The sequence below is a fragment of the Mustela nivalis genome (assembly GCF_964662115.1).
Source record: "Mustela nivalis genome assembly, chromosome: 1".
Lineage (NCBI taxonomy): Eukaryota > Metazoa > Chordata > Mammalia > Carnivora > Mustelidae > Mustela > Mustela nivalis.
Genome location: NC_139020.1, coordinates 9692438 through 9711835, shown reverse-complemented (window position 1 = coordinate 9711835; position 19398 = coordinate 9692438). Strand labels below are relative to the sequence as shown.

Here is a 19398-nt window from a genome sequence, read left to right as displayed (position 1 = left end):
CAGGGCTTTTTGGCTTTGCGCAGTACCATGAGGTAGAGGCTTTGGAAAGGTTACTTCTCACTTCCAGGAACTGCAATCCGCATTCTTATCTTAAGAATGAGAGGCGGGGGTTTGCAAGGACATGGCCCAGAAGGATGTTCCCTCTTCGCAGTAACACGTTTTGGAAGCCACCTGGATGACCTCTGCTCCAGTGATGACAGTGCAATTAGGTTGGGCACAGTGGCACTCACTTTGCCAAATTAAATGAGCTAATATCCTTCAGAGATTTTTCAAATCCAGCCCTTTCTCTGGGAGAAGGCAAGGGGGCGGAACATGGAAATTGTGGTTTTGCCTGATCCTGGATGGCTGGATCTTTAAATACTGACCTCAGAGGTCACTTCCCCTGCAGGCCTTTTCAGGGCCCACTTCCCTTCACCCTGGAGGACCGGATCACTTCCTTACTCTGTCCCCAAAAGCTGGGCTCCAAAGTTGGTCAGAGGTCCTGTTCGGCTTCGAGACAGCCATTCATTTGTGCCTTATTTTTCACATCTGTAAACTCATTTGGTTTTGGCAATGGCCCTGTGAAGTAGACACCAGCATCGTGTCCATTTTATAGACTATCTAAACTCCATTGCATGCTGATGGAAACCATGGGCTCATGTAGCAAGAAGGGAACAACTGGTAATCTGGACAAAGAGTACACAGTTCTTTGTATCAATCTTGCAACTTTCCTGGATGTTCAACTCATTTCAAAATAAAAAGTAAAAAAAAGTCTCAGGACTTAGGTAATTCTGGATTTCAATACTGGCTTGGTCATTTACTAGTTGTTTGTAAACTAAGAATTTCCATATTTTAGCTCATTTGATCTTCATAATCCCATAAGTTGAGAGAGGTATTACATATTGATCTCAGCCACACTCAAACCAAGGCCTAGAAAGTTTAGAGAATATGTCGAAAAGAGCCTGTGCTCATCCACCCAACTTGAACTGACTTATTAACACAGTGTTAACTTCCCTAGAGCTCTGAAGGAACACAGTGGTGGGTCAGTTCCTTTCGCCAAAGAAAAGTTTGTGGAACATACAGCAAATTCCGATCAAGACTCTGATCTTAAAAGATGTGGCAGGTAACTGGAAATTCCTTAACTTCTCTTAATTAATTTCTGGACAATAGATCAATAAGAAGAATCCAGGAAAGGCTAATATTTTGGAACTTTGTTAATTTTATCCTTTTCTTATAATCATTACAGATTGAAGAATGATAATTCTTTGTACCTCATCATAAGAAAATATCTTATTAATTTGATCACTTTAATCACCTCCCAGGCACATTAAAAAAATTATTTAGTTATTTTATACAGAAAGAGAGGAAGCACATATGTGTGCACATGTGAGTGGGGGGAGAAGCAAATGGAGGGAGAGTGAGACCTCAAGCAAACTCCCGGCTGAGCACAGAACCTGGAACCCGAAACGGGACCGGATCTCAGAACCCTGAGATCATGACCTGAGCCAAAATCAAGAGCTGGCCATCTTAACCAACTGAGCCACCCAGGCTCCCCAACCTTCCAGGTGCATTTAACGTTTTTGTTATACTTTCTTCATTCTATCTACCACTCATCCGTCTATCCATCCATCCATCATCCATCCATCCATCCATCCATCCATCCCCATATCTATCCATCCATCCATCCACTTATCCATCCATCCTCCACTATGTATGGTATATGTACATTAACTAAGTGTTTGTCAAAAAAGGAAGGTGTGTATTTTGTCTCCACTGAGTTGAAGAGAGAGATCCATGCATAACCACACCAGAAGGTAGGAAGCATTCCCGTCAGTGAGAGGATAATAGACAAGTAAACTCCAGCAGTCAGAGGAGGAAGACATGATTCTTCTAGCAGACCCATGAACTGTAACAATCAAACGTCAAGCACCACATATTTCACAGAGCCAGGGTAAGGACATGTTGTGTGGTTTGCCAGCTCCTTATAAAAGATTTCCGTGGCTTGCCTAGATGGAGCAGTGCATTGCCCTGATGTCTCCATGGAAGAACACTCTCTGGGACAATTTTAATAACCCTTGTAGGGTTGTAACTGATCACTTAAAGGCCATCATTTTCTAAATACAGTTTGAACGAATTTCTTCCAAACACAAGAGCAGGCGAACATTTAAGTTTATGTGGTATTTTTATATCCAGTACCCAGAACTTTATGTAGTTTATTTCATTCATATGGCACCTGGATTTTCTTTAGAAAAACTGGCAATTACATTGCCCACCTCTTCAACTATCAGGCGATTCATAAAATACTGAACTAAAGAGGGGCCTGGAATTAATACTTTTCATACAGGGAAATGCCCATTTGGTTTCTGCCCCCACATCAATATTCTACTGCAGAACATGATAATTAAATAAATAGAAGTTTTTACTAGATTCTGTGCCAAAGAACATTTGGAAGCAAAATTAATTATACTTGCTGATCCCATTTAACCACTTGCTTATGATCTGCTTAAAGAAATTTATGGTATGCATTGCCTAAAAAACAAAAAAAAAATAAAAAACAAACTTGTGTTTAAAAAAAGTGTGAACAAATGCAATTTTTGTTTTGTGATTGGTGAAGTGAGTCATATGTTACCATCACTAATATGTTATTTGACAGAATTCCATTATGAATCCTATCATAAAATTAATGATCACCCTTGATTTTTCTTTTGGGTAAATGAGGTGCTGCTTCCATGTAAGGTTTATTTATTAGAGACCACCCTAGAGTGGAAAAGTGAGATGTGACTTTTTACTTAAACAGTGGTGTGGGATTTTTGCAGTGATCTGCTCTGTGAGATGAGGAGGATCTCTTTTTCAGTTCAGGGGTATGTGGCCTTCATTATGGTCATCATTTGCTGGACCTGTTCTCTTATGCCCTCCCACGTTATCCAGTTTGCATGTACAGAATGTGGAGTTCAAAAACCCTGATGTTCCTTTTGACACTCTTCTTCCTGGACATCTTGCCCTGGGTGATATCATTGACCTTCTACCTTTATATTAGCCAACCTGTAATCCATATGTCTCCAGCCCAGAACTCTTTCCTTGAACTTATAGACCAAATTTCTAGAGGGCCTTGAAAGCTCTACATGTATATTTTCAGGGATCCTCAATACCAATATATTTCAAACTGGGCCCATCACTTGGATGGATTCCCTAAATCATGGGAAGACATCACATATAAGTCCCTTTCCTCTTTTAGGATCTGTCTCCTAGAGAGTATCTCTAAGGTTTTAGTCCTGCATTCAGTTAATCACAGAGGGAGGAGGTGGTGTGGATTTTTATTCCTGCCCTCTAATTCCTCAGAAGATATTCTGCCCTGGCTCTGGACATTAGACTGCATAGATTGGTGTCTTTTATTGTCTCTCTGGCTATGCAGTAATCATGTTTGTGTGTGTGTGTGTGTGTGTGTGTGTGTGTGTTTCTATGGAAGGAGCTGAATGAAGGAGGGTAAGATTGGTTTCATCTCTCTGTATACTACTGTAACCCAGTTTGCTTTTATTATTGCTATTTCCAGTAAAAGTGGAATTTTGGCCTGGATTTTTTAAATAACTTGTTTTGTTTGTTTGCCTTTTGTTTTTGTGGGGTTTTGTTGTTGTTTGTTTATTTGTTTTAGAGAGAAAGAGAACATGTGTACACTCAGAGGGAGGTGCAGAAAGAGAGAATCTTAACTAGGATCCAAGCTCAGCAGGGCTTGATCTCATGACCCTGAGATCATGACCTGAGTAAAAATCAAAAGTCAGGCACTTAACCGACTGAGCCACCCAGGAGCCCCTGCATTTTTTAAAGAATTACTTCAAACCTCCTCTTGCCTCCACATGTAGACAGAACTTTAGACCATGTTTACCATCTCACACCTTTTTTGCTTCATTGTTTTGTAAAAGCCAAGTGCAAAGGGATGACCTCAGTATCTGTATTTCTTATTGGTATGCATGATGGTTTTCAGTCCTCTTAATGATCACATGAGAAAAATTATTTATTCAAAAGATTATTCAAAACCTGGATCATCTGAGGGCAGAAGAAGAAGTATTTGCCTCCATTCTGGAGGTACTGATGAGGCAGAGTCCTCATGAGCTACAGACTTGCCCATGTTTTGCCAGAAGCTTGTCTCTAACTAGAGCAAGCTTTGCATGAAACCCCATTTTCAAACCGAAACCATGAAAAAAAAATGGTGGTTCAGTGTGGTTTTTACACAAAACCAGGTGAAGCTTTGTGGTTCAGCCAAGGTTTGACTTGGAGCCAGAGAGACCTTACTGTGCTTGACTGGATCCTGTTTTATGTTTCATGTTCCATTTGGTTTTGTTTCCCAAACCTGAAATCTGGGGTTCAGATGAAGGGTGCAAAATGAGCAAAATGAAGGTAGCATGAAATCTGGTACAGATGAAGACAACATTCACTTTATAAAGGCCATACCACTCTCCTGTCTTGCTGTCTATTCCTGTTTTCTTTCAATATTCCTTCTGGAAAGGATCGTCTGCATACTAAATATTTCCCTGGGATTTTCTTTAAAGAAGTAGAATTATTAACACTGTACAAAAAAATAGCAAAACCAATTTTGTTCATTTTTTTTTTTCTTTTCATTAGATCCATCACCCAATCTGTGTCTTCAGGTCAGTCATTGAAACTTTTGGAGAAAAAATTTTAAACAACAAACTGTGACATTACATATGCATGGATTTATTCAGCATGCTTTCAGCATCTGTGCTGTGTTGGATGCTTTAACTTAGTAAATCTCACAATATATCATATTTTTTTTAGAAGTTAAAAATTCCTTAATATTTTATTCCCGCTACCACTGCTACCACTTACAGGGCAATATAATGGACGTAATGAAGAGAAAAAGAAAAAGGCAAAGCTACAGCTGATGAAAGAGCTCGGGAATGTACATGTGATTGACACTAGATTGCATTAGTCAGTAGTTGGACCTTTTGCAAACTGGCTCTGATAGTCCTGAACAAGAAATGTTTCCTGTTTAACTTGCAGTAACTTTTCTGACTATGGATTATCCTTCCTTTGGTGGCAGATTTCTATAGTTCCTTTAATGCATTAGGGATGACTGTCTCAAAGTAACCTGCAGCTTTCCTGATAACTCCTCGCTAATAACTGTAGCCCTTTTCTTTTGAAAATTTTTTAGAACTTTCTGCTAACATATCAGCCACTTCTACCACCAGATCCATAACCACCACCATAGGGACTGGCTGAGCTTCTTCCAATAAAACTGCCACCTTTCATGGGTCCCTAATTTGATGGCATTGTCCACTATAATTTCCGAAATCATTAGTGTTCCTACCACCACCATAGTTATGTCCAAAATGTCCTCCTTCGCTGTACCCATCATATGTAAGTGAACATCATACCCTCCACCACCACCTCCATCTGCCTCCTTGGTTTCCATATCTTAGTCCACCATCACCATTGCCTCCCCTACTACTAGAACCAGGACCATCATCATGGTTGCCACCATCAACTCCAAATCCATTATATCCACCATCACCTCTCCCATTATTCCTCTGCTGCCACCACCTCCACCACCAGAGCATCCTCTTCTGCCAAAGCTCCTCCACGACCCATAAAGTTGCCGGATCCTCCTCCATGACGTCTTTGTGATCAAGTGACTGCATTTCTTATTTAGAAAGGGACTTTTTCACTTCTCAGTTGTGTCCATTAATAATGTGGTATTTCTGAACAATAGTTTTTTTTTTTTTTTTTTTGTATTGTTTTAGGAAATGAAAGGCAGGGGGTGGAAGGATAGAGGGAGAAACAGAATCTTAAGCAAGATCCAGTATGGAATCTGACATGGGATTCAATCTCACTACTCTGAGAACATATGAGCTAAAACCAAGAATTGGATGCTTAAGTGACTGAACCAACCAGACACCCCTAAACAACAATTTTATCAAGCAACCAATTTTATCATGATCGTCAAAAGTTACAAAAGCAAATCCTCTCTTTCTTCTACTCTGTCTGCCTTCCATAACTTCTGTGCTTCCAATCTTGCCATACTTTTCAGAGTAGTCTCTCAAATTATATCCTTCTGTATCTTTAATGCCACTGACAAAAATTTTCTTCACTGCTAGGTGGGCCCCAAGCTTTACAGAAACTTCTCTAGAAACAGCTCTTTTGGTTCCACTATATTCCTGTGTTCACCTCTTCAATGTAAGAGTAAGTCACAAAACCCAAAACCCTGGAACATTTTTTGGGTGTTCTCTCATCACCACACAATCTGTAAATGTGTCCCTATTTTTCAGAATGTTCTCTTAAACTATCATCTGTAGTTTCAAAGATTGCACCATCAATAAAGAGTTTTCTCAATTGCTTTGTTTCCTTTGGATCATGGCCCTCTGTTTTGAGACCAGATTTGCCTCTTCCAACTTGAGTTCAATACCATAATATTTTACAGATAAAGAAACTAGGCTCAGAGTGATTGGATAACCTGCCCATATAATAAAAGGAAAGGCAAACAAGAGTAATGCTAGGCAGATGCAATCAGCAAGTGGTAGACAAAGTTTGCTCGAGGTCTTTCTCTAGCTCTTTCTATTATACCATGTTGTCTATGAGACTGACGCGCTGCCTACTGAGCTAAGGAGGCACCTACCATGTTGTCTAGAAATAAGACCAAAGGTCTGTCTTTCAAGAGCTTTTAACTTGGAGAAGGAGCCAAGATATATGGCATGTATGGAGAATCATTGCATATAGTGTAAAGTGTGAAGTGCTATAAGACTTGTCCAGATGGCAAGTTGTAGGAGTTTGGAGGAGAGGGAAGACCACCTCTAATCAGGGGACTGTACACTTTAAAAGTACACAATGTTGTATGTCAATTATATGTCAATAAAGTTCAAAACAATTTTTTGTGAAAACTAGCATTAGGGATGCTTCACAACTGTTGGGTATGGAGTTGGTAGGGAGGAAGGGAAAAAAGTCATGGTTGTTAAACAGGGTAGGCAGAAACATAAAAATGAGAGTTTGGTTGGTTGAAGTGATGTGTATAAAGACGAGTTCAGGAAAATAACTTTGGAAAGAGAGGTTGGGACTAAATCTTGGAGGGTCTTTTTTTTATGACCAATGAGTTATATTCTACCTGCAGAGGGAAGCCATTGAATATTTTTGAGTTGAGAATTGACAAAATTCAGGGCGAAATGCAAGCAAAAGCCTGCATTTAACTCTGATTTAACTTTGAAAGTTGTGTCTCATTGGAAATTCAGATGAGGATAAAAAAAATGCAGTAATTGGCCTTTAAAAAAAACAGTGAAGAAAAACTAATCATCCCTATACTGTTTGAGCTCAACAATGACATATACTTGAAACTACTGAATAATATCAAGCTCTTGCTTAAATTTGAAGTTAGATTTATTAGCACATATCTTACATGAATATACTCTCAGCTGCCTACTTGCCCAAATGGAAAAATTTCCCCAAATATATGGGCTTTTTTTTTTTTTTTTTTTCATTATCATTCCCTTCTTCCCCCCACCCGGGAGAAAGAACAAATTAACTTTAAATTCTCCTTCTGACAGACATGAAAGACTAAGGGATAAGGCTTTTGTCAAGCAGGATTGAGTTTTAGAGGGTCATAAGCCATTGTGACATCAAAGATTATTTTTTTCACCCCCTGAGAACAAATTTTTGTCCTCTTGGGCACAGTATTGCTCCTATTGAGAATGAATGACATAGACCCAAGCTTGCTTTGGCATCCTATTTTTTTTTTAAGATTTTATTTATTTATTTGAGAGAAAGGGAGCTAGGGAGAGGGAGCACAAGCAGGGGAGGGGCAGAGGGAGATGGAGAAACAGACACCGCACAGGGCAGGGAGTCCAATGTAGGGCTTGATCCCAGGACCCTAGGATCATGACCTGAGCCAAAGGCAGATGCTTGGCCAACTAAGACACCCAGGTGCCCCTGCTATTTTGATGAAAACAATGGAAACTCTCATGTCTGGTGAAGTCTGTGTCACAGAAAAGGAGGACACATATAACCTCTAAGCTCCGTAGGCTAACAATAGACAGAGATGCCACCTGGGAGGTTAGATGCAGAGATCACACAGAAAACTAACATAACATTAAAAAAAAAAAAAAGGAGAAGATGAGACCATATAGAAATAAGGTTTAAGATTAAAAAAAAAAATCAAAAACTTAAGAGGGGAAAAATAAAGAAATAAAACCCAGCAACTATCAGGAAGGACAATCTTGTCAGAGCATCATGGTCAGTAACATGTTGGTTGATTATATTTCCCTCTAACTACCAGTTTTCCCATAAAATAATTTTTATTTTTACTTTTTTACTATGCATTCTGCCAGGTGATGGCAGTAGAAAAGTCAAGAGAGTGCTTTATGTAGATTGCACAAAATGAAACATGCTGGTTATCATCAATATGATATACTTCTGACAACCTGAAAACTTGGGATAGTTTCTCCAACCTCTCTCCCTCATAATGGTGATGTTCCTTTATGTGATAGCTGTAATAGTAATTCATTTTAACCAACTAGGTAGATGTTGTTTGGAGACACCTCAATTACAATGATTTAAAAATACAGTCATCTATAATTTGAAAGATTAGAGTGGTTGAGCATAAAGTTTATTTTTTTTAAAAATTTCTGTCTATTTCTTGAACAATGTATCACGTCTTTATGCCCAATGAACAACCTTCCAGAAATTCTACCACAATGCCTTCCTTTCCATTGAGGTGTATGAGGGTTCGGTTTCTAGGCTGACTTTCTACAGAGCTCAAAATGCAATGGTCCTTGTGGGGGAAATGAATAGGGATGCTGTATTATAAAAACAAAAAAACAAAAAAACAAAAAAACAAAAAACAAACCTAAAACCAAATCCAAAACAGCAACAACAAATAAAAACACTTTTCTTTCCCTTTTACCATGCTTAAATACATGAAAACACACACACACACACACACACACACACACACACACACACACACACAAAAACTCTCTAGTTTTATTGTTTAACCTGAGGATTCTATTTTTTACTGGAATAAAATTTAGATATCACTGGGAGAACATTACTTTATTGAAAAGTTTCTTTCCTTTTTTTTTTTTTTGAGTGTGATCAGGGTAAGGAAATGGCAAAATTTAAGAACAGCTGTAGAGGGTCATTAAAGAATTGTCTGATGTTTCCGCCAGTTCTACTGATAACCTGTGGGCCACTTTATTATTTAAACCTTTCTATGTTTGAAGACTTCTTTTTCTGATACTGAGGCAAGTCTTCCTAAGCCACTTGAATACAAAAAGGAGTTTTTAGATGACTGTGATGTCTCCCCTGCCAGTTCTCATGCAAAAACAGCACCTTGATTCATCCTGGGCCAGATAAGCTCCTTGTACCTTTTAGGAAACAGACTGTTTTCTCCTGAATTGGAGAGAGTAAGGCTCCATGATGATTTCCACTCTCTTCAGTAGGCTCTGAGCACTAAAGATTCCAGTCACACCTGGCCTGATTGGGAGCTGTGATGTCTCAAGCATGCTGCATATATGACCAGGTTCTAGAATAGCACCTGTGACCCACATGGCCCAGAGAATGAGAGAACGATTCTGGGCTTGGCTCCAAAATTTCTATGTTGTAAACCCTCTTCAGTTTTTCCTGTAAGTCATGGTCTTTATGGCCAATGCGTTTATTTTTTGTTTGTTTGTTTGTTTTTGGATAAGTTTGCAACTAGGAGGTCAATACAAGCACTCTCTATAATCACCATCAAACAATATTTATTAAGAAAAATCTTTTCAGGGCACCTGAGTGTCTCAGTTGGTTAAAGCCTCTGCCTTTTGGCTGAGGTTGTGATCCTGGCACCCTGGGATCCAACCCCACATAGGGGAAAAAAAAAATCTCTGCTCAGCAGGGAGCCTGCTCCACCCCCCCCCCCACAAGCCTTGCCTGCCTCTCTCTACCTACTTGCATCTCTGTCTGTCAAATAAATAAATAAAATCTTAAAAAAAAAAAAATCTTTTCATGGGTGCTTTACCGGGTGGTCTACAGAGAGAATTATATAGGCACACCCATAATTTGGAGGGGTCTATCGAATCATTCAGGCAGGCCTTGACAAACAAATGTTAATATAAAAACAACCAGACTGAGATTCAGTCCATTTGTCTGGGGTTGGCCATATTGGTCGTTTTATTGCTGCCTTCCTTCCTGAGTGGTCTTTACCTGTGCTGTATCTGTTGCTCAATATTTTGATTACCTTCCCTGAAATATATACATTATCTGCGAAGTCTAAGTCATATCTGTTTTTAAGTGCATTTAGTAGCACTTGGATGATGTGCCCTGTACTATAAAAATAACAGCTTTGAAAAGCTAAATTTTCACTAACAAGATCTTCTCCCCTTGGTCCAAAAGCAACATAATACAAAACAGAGGGCAGGACCAGGAGTCAGAAATGCTAGCTCTGCCAAGTGGTGTGGCATATGGAACTCACCAGGCTCTAGAACCAGGTTACAGGCTCTAGGCACAGCTCTGCCTCTCACTCTTGCATGGCCTGGGACGGGCTACCCGCTGTAAGATGGGATAAAAATAACAACTTCCTCACAGGTTGAATGAGTCAACTTCCATAAAGAACTTAGAGGAGTGTCCGGCTTGACAGCAAATACTATATGAAGATTTGTAGTGTGGCTTTGATCCTGGCTTTGTCATGGAGGAGCAAGAGGGGTACCTCTCCACATGTCAGTTTCATATGAACAACAGATTAAATTCTCTGAAACCCTGTAGCTTTATTGTTTGTTCTCTAAATAAGGCACCTTGCAAACATCTAGGAGAAATCACTCAGAGTAAGGGATCATATAATTTATCATTAAAACAGGATACTTTTAGGCTTGAATGAGGATGATATAAATAATTAAGATTTCTGGGGACTCCTGGGTGACTCAGTCGGGTAAGCATCTGCCTTTGGCTCAGGTCATGATCCCAGGGTCCTGGAATTAAGAGTCCTGCATCAGGCTCTTTGCACAGCAGGGAGCCTGCTTCTCCCCCTACCATTCCCCCACTGCTTGTGCTCTCTTTCTCTCTCTCTCTCTCTCTCTGTCAAATAAATAAATAAATAAATGAAATCTTACAAAAAATAATTAAGATCTCTGGGATACTGGGCATCGGCCAGACCAGTGTGGTGGATCCGTATACAGCAGGTCATGTCGTGAGCCATTCGTAGACTGGAGATGGGGGATTCCGCCTTTGGAGATTTGAGGGTGTGGATATACTCTCTCAAGGTATAAGGGTGGCATTCAAATGGCACACAGCTGAAAACACTTCCCGAAGCGTGTCCTTCTGTCTGCCCTTCACCTTCTGCAACGTCACCCTTCGTTTTTTCCTCCAGAAGAGGGATCAATATCACTAAAGAAACAGACTTGGATAGACGTACATTATGTGGATTTTTATTTCTGCTGAGTTTTCTCCTGTAAAGCTACCTCTGCTATCCCGAGAGAAGCAGTTTTCCCCATTACTGATGGAAAGTTAAGTCTCCTCATAAGGAGGATTTCCCTTCCAGAAATCCAAAACGAGAAAAAGTATCAGACAAGGAGATTTTGTGCCAGCGAACAGTCCTTTCCAAAGATTTGAATGGAATAATTTGTTTTTCATGGTTTATAAGTAGCAGATAAAACCTACATGGAAAAATGGACAAGAAGAAATGGAAAATAAGACACAGAATCTGGAATCATAAATTTAAAAAGCAATTTGTTTTATTTTAGCCATGCCCAGAAATCACTTGAGGTTAACAAGTGAGTATTTCTACTGGAAGAATCAGCTGCAATTAGGTCACCAACTTAGAGAAGATGTAGGCGGAAGTTTAAGTACCGAGTCTATCATTATAAAGGTACTTTATCAACAAGACTGTCAGTCATGGACTGTTGACTTAAAATGATTAAGAGGGTAAAATATCAAAGAGGAAGTTGAAGAGTTTGTGGAAAGACCCCTGTTAAGATGAGGAGCAGCTGAGGGTCTCGATATTAGAAAGTCATACATTCCTTGGGGAGCAGGTTTTGAGTTCCTTGACCTCGACATCAATCTGATGTGAATCAAAATAGAAACTTGCCTCCTCCTGAAGTCCTTGCTCTGGCTACACAAACCCGGCCACACACTTAATTTGGTGGTGACAAAATGACAAATGTGTTGTTGTTTGGATAACGGAGACATGGTAATACTCAACTGATTTCCCACTGAAAGTTGGATGTGAAAATCTCTAACAGTACTATTCAAATGTCTCATTAAACAATCAACAACAAACAAGTAAAAATCTGGAGACCTTGGACCTGGCACCCATGAATAGATTCTGCGTGGATCAGCTTAGCTCACCTGGGAATGGATTATTATTATTATTATTTTTTCCCTAGAAGTGTATTTGGCAGTCTGAAAAGATTTCATTGTTAATTTGCCATCTAACATTGCATTATTTATGGGTTTAATAATGACAAGATTTGGCAAATCTTTGGATCCACATGAGCCATGGAATTCAGAAGAATATTATTTCCTGCCATATTAATAACTGCTTTTATGCAGTGGATTTTACTTGGTAACTCATTCGATCCATTTGGTTTGATCATTTAGGTGTTTCAAGCCACCAAATATGGCCTCAAGTTTCACAATGGCTGTGTCTATTTCCTTAGCAACCACATGGTTCTTAGACTTGTTTTTTTGGTATCTGTAGGTCATTGCCATCAGCACAGTGGGAGCCCCCCTCTCAAAAATTTTCTGTTGCTTGAACAAAAGCCTGAAAGCATGGGTCTCAGAACAGCTGCTGAACACATAGTTGTAAGACGAGGCTCAAGTATTTGTTGCCAGCAGTGAGCTGGGTGCATTCATTAGTATGTGACCATGCTGAAGACAAGATGTACAGACAGAAGGTGCTTCTTTTTATCCAGCAACCATTCAGTCCCTTGTTCCATTTCCTTTACTACATGCATATTAGTGTTTATCTTCTTGAATCACTAGAATTACAAAATATTTTCTTTTTTTTGTTGTGTTATGTTAATTTTCTATCAAAGGTTCAAAAAGTAGCTTTTGCCATGTGTTAGGTATAAAGAATACTTTTCAGGACCAACTTTTAACCATGGATCTACATTGATATCAGATGTTAGGATGAAGGTTTACTATTTATAGAAGTGTAGCTCTTACAAGGGTCCAAGGTCTAAGTTCATCCCAAGGTTCAGTTATAAAATCAGAAGATACTAATGTGTGTGTGTGTGTGTGTGTGTGTGTGTGTGTGTGTGAAAGAGAGAGAGAGAGGGGGGGGACTGCATTGTGAAAGCTACCATCCATTAGACTCTTAGCCTCATTATCAATTTTTTCTTCTCTATGTCTAAAAGAACTAAATCCTGGGAAAATATGGATAATATCTCTATTTTAAAAATATGACATGAATTTGGAGAAGTTAAGTCTTCTCCCAAGATCTCACAATCAAGAGGTGTTAGAACCAAGATTTGAAGCCAGGTTGGCCTGTTGCCAAATTCCAGTATACTTTATGCTGTATCTCAAGGAACATTTCCTTCAGGAACATTCTAAGCACTGAGTTCTCTGCCCTCTGTGGTTCTTTCTCTCAGTTCCAGATGTCAGGCTATAAAGGGAGAAGGTGCTAAATGTAGATGTTGTCAACCAGCAAGTGAATGAGATAGAATACTTGGAGGGTTAAGGCCTTATTCGACACCCAAATCACACCCTACCCATAGGTCTGGGTCTCTCAATGGCTTCTAGAAAGTAAAGTATTAGATGCTCTAGTGATAGTATGAATCATAGGAAGTGCTAAGCTAAAATACTGAATGAGTCATTCTTTCCAGAAGCATTGGCATTTATTTCTCTAAAACTTTTGATAGACTTTTATAGATGGGGTAGAATAAAATCTACTTAAAATTTACTGCTACTACTACTAAATACTAAAATAAATGTACCACTATTAATAATGAATGGCTTTCATTTTTTGACAAGTTGTTATGAGCATGTTGAATTATTTGCTTATGAAAACATCCAATAGCATGTTACATGCCTTCTGGATATAAAATAAGTGCTAATTACAATAAATGTAGTGGTACATAATCTTTTAACTGTCTGATCTCACTCACGCAATCTGTGTTCTATTCTGGGTCTACAGCAAACCTGGTTCTTGGATAGTTAGCAGGTTTTTGAAACTGGTTGGAGGGGGATACATAGAACCTAGCTATCAGTTGTATGCGGGGTGAAAGGTGGGGCATCAAAGTCAATTCTGAAGGTTTAGCCCTGGTGACTAAGGGGTTGGTGGTCCATTGTCAGAAAGATAAAAGTTGGAAAGTCTGAGAAAAGATGGTGAATTCTATATAGGACACATTTGCCTTGAGGTTTCTTGAGGTGATGTCCTCACAGATGTGTTCAGGAGCCACTTGAAGACTCACCACAACTCTGAGATGGACTTTCCTGGTGGGTTGATATTGCTGATCATGGGCCTACTGTGTTCAAGGCAGGAGTGGGGAGATTCCCAAAGGAGAAAAGGTGGAACAGGAAGAGAAGAGAGTCTAGAACAGTGTCTAGGAGACATATGGGGTAAGGGAGGGGGAAAAGTAGCAGAGAAGGAATTGTGGAAAGAGTAGTAATAATAAGAGACAAGAAAACAGGGCCAAAGGGTAGGATAATTTTCTTTTGAAAGATAAGATGGTTTAGACTATTGGCCCTGGAGGAGCAAATAAGTTAGCTCAATCTTGGTATACTGTTGTGCACCAGTGTCCCACACAAGGACAGAGAGAAGGGAGGAAAGTGTCAAGAATCCCAGAATTCTACTACAGTCTACTACCTAACTTATCTGTGGAGGAGACTGTCACAGTGGCTACAGCTCTTTGGTGTGCTGTGGAGGAGAAATGGTTTGTAACCCAGTATTCCAAAGGAGAAGGGGCAGCAGGAAGAGGAGAAGAAATTTCTGAGTGAATGAGAAAGGCATTTAAAGACACAAGACACAGCAGGAGGAATGGGACCAAGAGGGGAAGACAGCTGAGAAGGAAGGGGGTGGATGAAGAGCTGGCATAACAGGTTCCAGAGGAAGCAGGGGGTGTTGCGCGGGGAACACATTGCCTGTTTCATCTCTGGAAAATGGAGCAAATACAACATTCCTCAGAAAGAAGACATGTAAGGGTAGAGCTAGATGGCATCTCAAGAAGAAGTGAACACGTGCTTTTTTCAGTACTCACTACTCTTCTAAAGAATACAATGGGGGAGAGTCTTTCCAGAGGAGAGGTTATCTGGAACCTATGATCAGCTGGGAACAGTTCCTAAAGATAGAGCGCGGTAGGGTGTTTTGGATAAATTAGGCATTGAATGCAGGGGTTAAAATAAAATAATCTATGTCAAAGTGGTTTTGTGATTCCAACAATACTTAGAATAGTGAGAATAAAAGCAGAGAAAATAAGTTGTAGAGTATGCATAAGGGAGGTGACTTGCAGCAGTCATTCTGTGTGACCCAGTAGTGATAGCAAGGAACTTAGAACTCATCTGAAAGGTAGAGGGTATTCCACATAAATATTACTTAAAAGCCCTTTATTCCCCATGGCCCCATCACAGTGCCTTGTCAGAGGGTTGATCTGCCACCATCAAGGTGGCAAGTGCCATCAGTAGGAGTGAGGATAGTAGACTGAAAGGAGTAGAAGCTGTGAATGGAAGAACATTCCAGAATATGAGATCTTGGAGATGGTACTATTTTCACTTGGAAAGCCAGCAGCTTATGGCAAGCTTTGAAATACTTCAAGACCAACTGTGCTTCACCCCCATCCTGATTCCCTACTCCAAAAGTTACATTTTTCTAAAAACATTTAGAGAAATGTGTTTGGTGGTCTCTCTGAGATACAACTATTTGACCAGACTCTTTTTTTTTTTTTAAAGATTTTATTTATTTATTTGACAGAGAACACAAGTAGGCAGAGCGGCAGGCAGAGAGAGAGGAGGAAGCAGGCTCCCTGCTGAGCAGAGAGCCCGATGCGGGACTAGATCCCAGGACCCTGAGATCATGACCTGAGCCGAAGGCAGCGGCTTAACCCACTGAGCCACCCAGGCGCCCTTGACCAGACTCTTTACACTGATAATTTACCTCCTTGGATACTGCCCACTCTTTCACTTTCTAGTCCGCGCCACATTAACTTTAATGCTCCTTTCGTCAAACCCTGCCTAGTCATGTGTCACAGATGGGCACCATATTTGTCTTCTCAGCCAGGAAAGGTGAAAGGTCAAGATTCAATTTCATACACAAAGATCTCGGTGCATGGAGGAGGTTCCAAAGCCAAGGCCAGGAATTACCAATTCCACAAACCTAGGCAGGAGGTGGTGTGGGAGAAACAGCAAATGGGCTGTGGTCCCTTGAGTATATCTGAATATTCCTGTCTATCTGGAATCTCAGAATATGACCTATTTGAAAAGAAGGCCTTTTGGATGTGATGAGTTTGAGTCGTACCAGATTAAGGTGGTCTAATGACTGTGTCTTTGTAAGAAGAAAAGACACACGGAGACGCAGGGAGAGTGTCATGGGAAGATAGGGAAGCAGCTTGTCCTCCAGGATGGGGCCTAGGCAACTCTAGGAAACCAATACATTCTTCTGATCCTGATGACTAACATTTTCACTGCCCAGCTGGAAGCTTCTCCCAGGAGGCCATGTTGTCCCTGGATCCTGTCCCGATGTAACCTGTGTGATTTAAAGTCTTGGGAAGCCTCATCCCAGAAGGCTCCATGCCCAGGTCAATGTATTTTTTTGGGCCGCCCTTGTCATTACAACGTTCTGACTTACATCTTTGCTCCTTTGAACTTCAATCAATGGCCGCCCCAGGGACGTTGTTTTGACTACGCCGCAGTTTTCTAAACTCCCCACTGTGTGGTTTCCAGGTCAGACAGTCAGGCTTTGTTCTGTGAATCACTGCCCAAGGAGTCAATTAAATCTCGCTCGGCTGCCTTGAGTGGCCTGGCTTCAGTGACTTTGCTACAACGAGAGTGTTTAGAAGTTCCCGAGGAAAGCCAGAAGCGAGCGGGGGAGGACCCTGTGCTGACACAGGGGAGGGGATTCTGATTAGGGAGCTCATAGTGCAGTGACAAATGAAGGCACCAGTAGCTTAGCTTCTTGGCTTGGAAAGGAGCGATGCATTCCTGACATTCGGGACCCAAAAGAGAAAGTGAGGGGCTTTGGAAATCACTCCGGAGAGGCTGCCGTCAAGGGGGGATGAGACATGTGTTAGCACTATCGTCCTTTCGCCGCAGGAATGGGAAAGAATCACAGTGTGAGTCTGGTCATGATCTTTATGGTGGGAGGTTTCCTTTGAAGTCTGACATCACTGAAAAAATCCCCATAAAACCAAAAAGGAAAAAAAGAGTATCTCATCCTGGCTAGGAGTGCACCAAAGAATACGGAAATGGGAAGCCTTACAGCTCTCTGCAGAAACAGGAATGGGCAGAATCTGAAGTCACTCGGGAAGAGAAAAGGAAAAGAAAACGCAAGATTTCTCAAAGGGCCCGGAAAGTGCTACTTTTGTGGCTTGCTTGCTCCCAGAAGAGTCGTCCTGTGTGAAGCCAGTAGATCCAGACAGAGGACCAGCCCACCCAGAGAAGTTGGGGTTGGGCAAGTCACAGAGACTCTAGGAGATTCTAGGAATCTAGGCCATTCCTGTCTGTTGTCCCTTCTCTTGCAGGATGGTGTGGTGCTCAGAGGAGACACAGCATGAGAAATCACTCTGTACATTTCTAAGCATCCTATAAATATAGGCAAGTGAGGACAGGTACCCACTAAAGCTAGTCCCAGGATGCCTTAGGTCTCCTGTTTACCTACACCATGTCAGCTACCAGCTAAGTGGGGGCTAAGGATTTCCACAGAAGCCCAGTTCCAGGAGCCCCAGTGGGTTGGGACTGTTCCTTTTTTCTTTGCTTCAGTGATGCATGGGTGACACAACCAGGGGGAAACAGGCAAGCACAGAGACAGAGATTGGCGTTGCTCCCTCTCTAGAGCCTTTGGAGGGCCGTCCCATGCCGCACTGCTGTCCCAGGGGCTGCTTCTTTGGGGCATGAGCCCAGATGAGCTGGCGAGGCATAGACCCCAGGGAAGGGGAAGGCTCAGGACCAGCCACCCAACGTGCAGCCCCAACTCATGCTTTTCTCTGAGCTGCAGCATCACTGAGTACTTGCAAAAACTGTGCTGTGAGCACTCGTGTTTCTTCCTTCAGCTGTGGGACACTGTCTTTCATTTCCATCCACCAAAATTTCCTAGGTGTTCCCTATGCCATGAGGCTTGCCCTGAGCCTGCCTTAGCTCATTGCATGTCCTCTTGGTCACCACACCTTTTTAGTTCTGCTCACAGCTTGTATCAGTCCTCCCCTGCCCATCTGCTAACTATAAAGTTGGGTAGTGATTCCACTTATTATGATTACTATATGGGGGACCTTCTCTCATGCCCTAATCTTGTCCCAGATGCAACACACCACATGTGACAGTTAACAGTTTGTGGATTCTGATACAGTAGGTACTAGTGGGCAGGGCAGCTTTGAACACCTGGGAGGGAGACATGGGGGTGTCTATCTAGGTTCCAGGTCTCCCGGATCCTCAAAAGGGAGTGGAGCCAACAGGTGTAGGTTCCAGGGGGTGAGATCAAGAACATTTGTCTTTGGTGCCCTAAGCTCTCCTTATACTGACCTTTGCACTCTAACTTATTTTGGGGCAGCCTCTTACTTAGTTCGTACTAAAGTGTAAATGACTAATGGTTTATCCTTCCCTGGGAGAGCTGCCTTCTCAGACTTACTAAACTTGAAGATTAAGGCCTGAGGCTGTGCTAGAAGGTCAGTGAAGGAGGAAGGTACTTGTCTTGGATGAGGGCTTTCCCAGCCTTCTGAAATCACCCCCTTGGGCAGCTGTATGGCATGATATGCCCCTCAATTAATGTACTTTCTCACAGTCCAGATGGCTCAGGCCACTCTGAGGATGATCCCTTTCTCTCTGGACTCTCCCTCCCCAGCCTAACTTGAAAGACAGAAAATCTATCCAAAGTAGCTTCAGGGAAGAGTATGAAAATCTGTGGGCTGGAGGCATGTCAGTTCTGGCATAACTTAAATGTCTTTGTGCTGTAAAAATGGAAATGCCTAGTAAGAGTTCTTATTGTGCTCTTCGACTTGCTATAGACAGTGGTGTAGAGGGAACCTCAGGGTTCAGATTGTAACAAGGCTGCAGTCCCTTCTGTGGACCCCTGGAAACTCCCTAGGTCCCACCTGCCACATCTGGAGAAGGGGGAGAGGTGAACACTAATAGGCTTTCAGGCACCAGATTACTTAACTTTTCTCTGCTTTGACCTCCTCATCAGTCAGGGGTCCTGCTCAGAGGGTGGCAACAGAAGGAAATGTAATGACATGCACATAATACCCAGTTTGGGGGTGGAAACATAGTAAATGAGTCATTTATTTTATTTTATTATTATTATTA

The 19398-nt window shown here is 41.3% G+C and overlaps 1 protein-coding gene and 2 long non-coding RNA genes across 16 annotated transcripts in view; all 3 read right to left on the bottom strand.

Annotated features, from left to right (window-relative positions):
- RUNX1 (RUNX family transcription factor 1) overlaps positions 1-19398 on the bottom strand; it is a 264361-nt gene that overhangs the window by 169844 nt on the left and 75119 nt on the right. The gene's annotated exons all lie outside the window — the stretch shown is intronic.
- On the bottom strand, positions 3886-11031 carry LOC309860754. The gene is made up of 2 exons (XR_014309602.1): positions 6608-11031; positions 3886-6563 (listed from the first exon to the last, which is right to left on the bottom strand). It is a non-coding gene; the product is annotated as an uncharacterized lncRNA (long non-coding RNA).
- LOC309847809 lies at positions 12946-18304 on the bottom strand. The gene is made up of 2 exons (XR_014302640.1): positions 16023-18304; positions 12946-15819 (listed from the first exon to the last, which is right to left on the bottom strand). It is a non-coding gene; the product is annotated as an uncharacterized lncRNA (long non-coding RNA).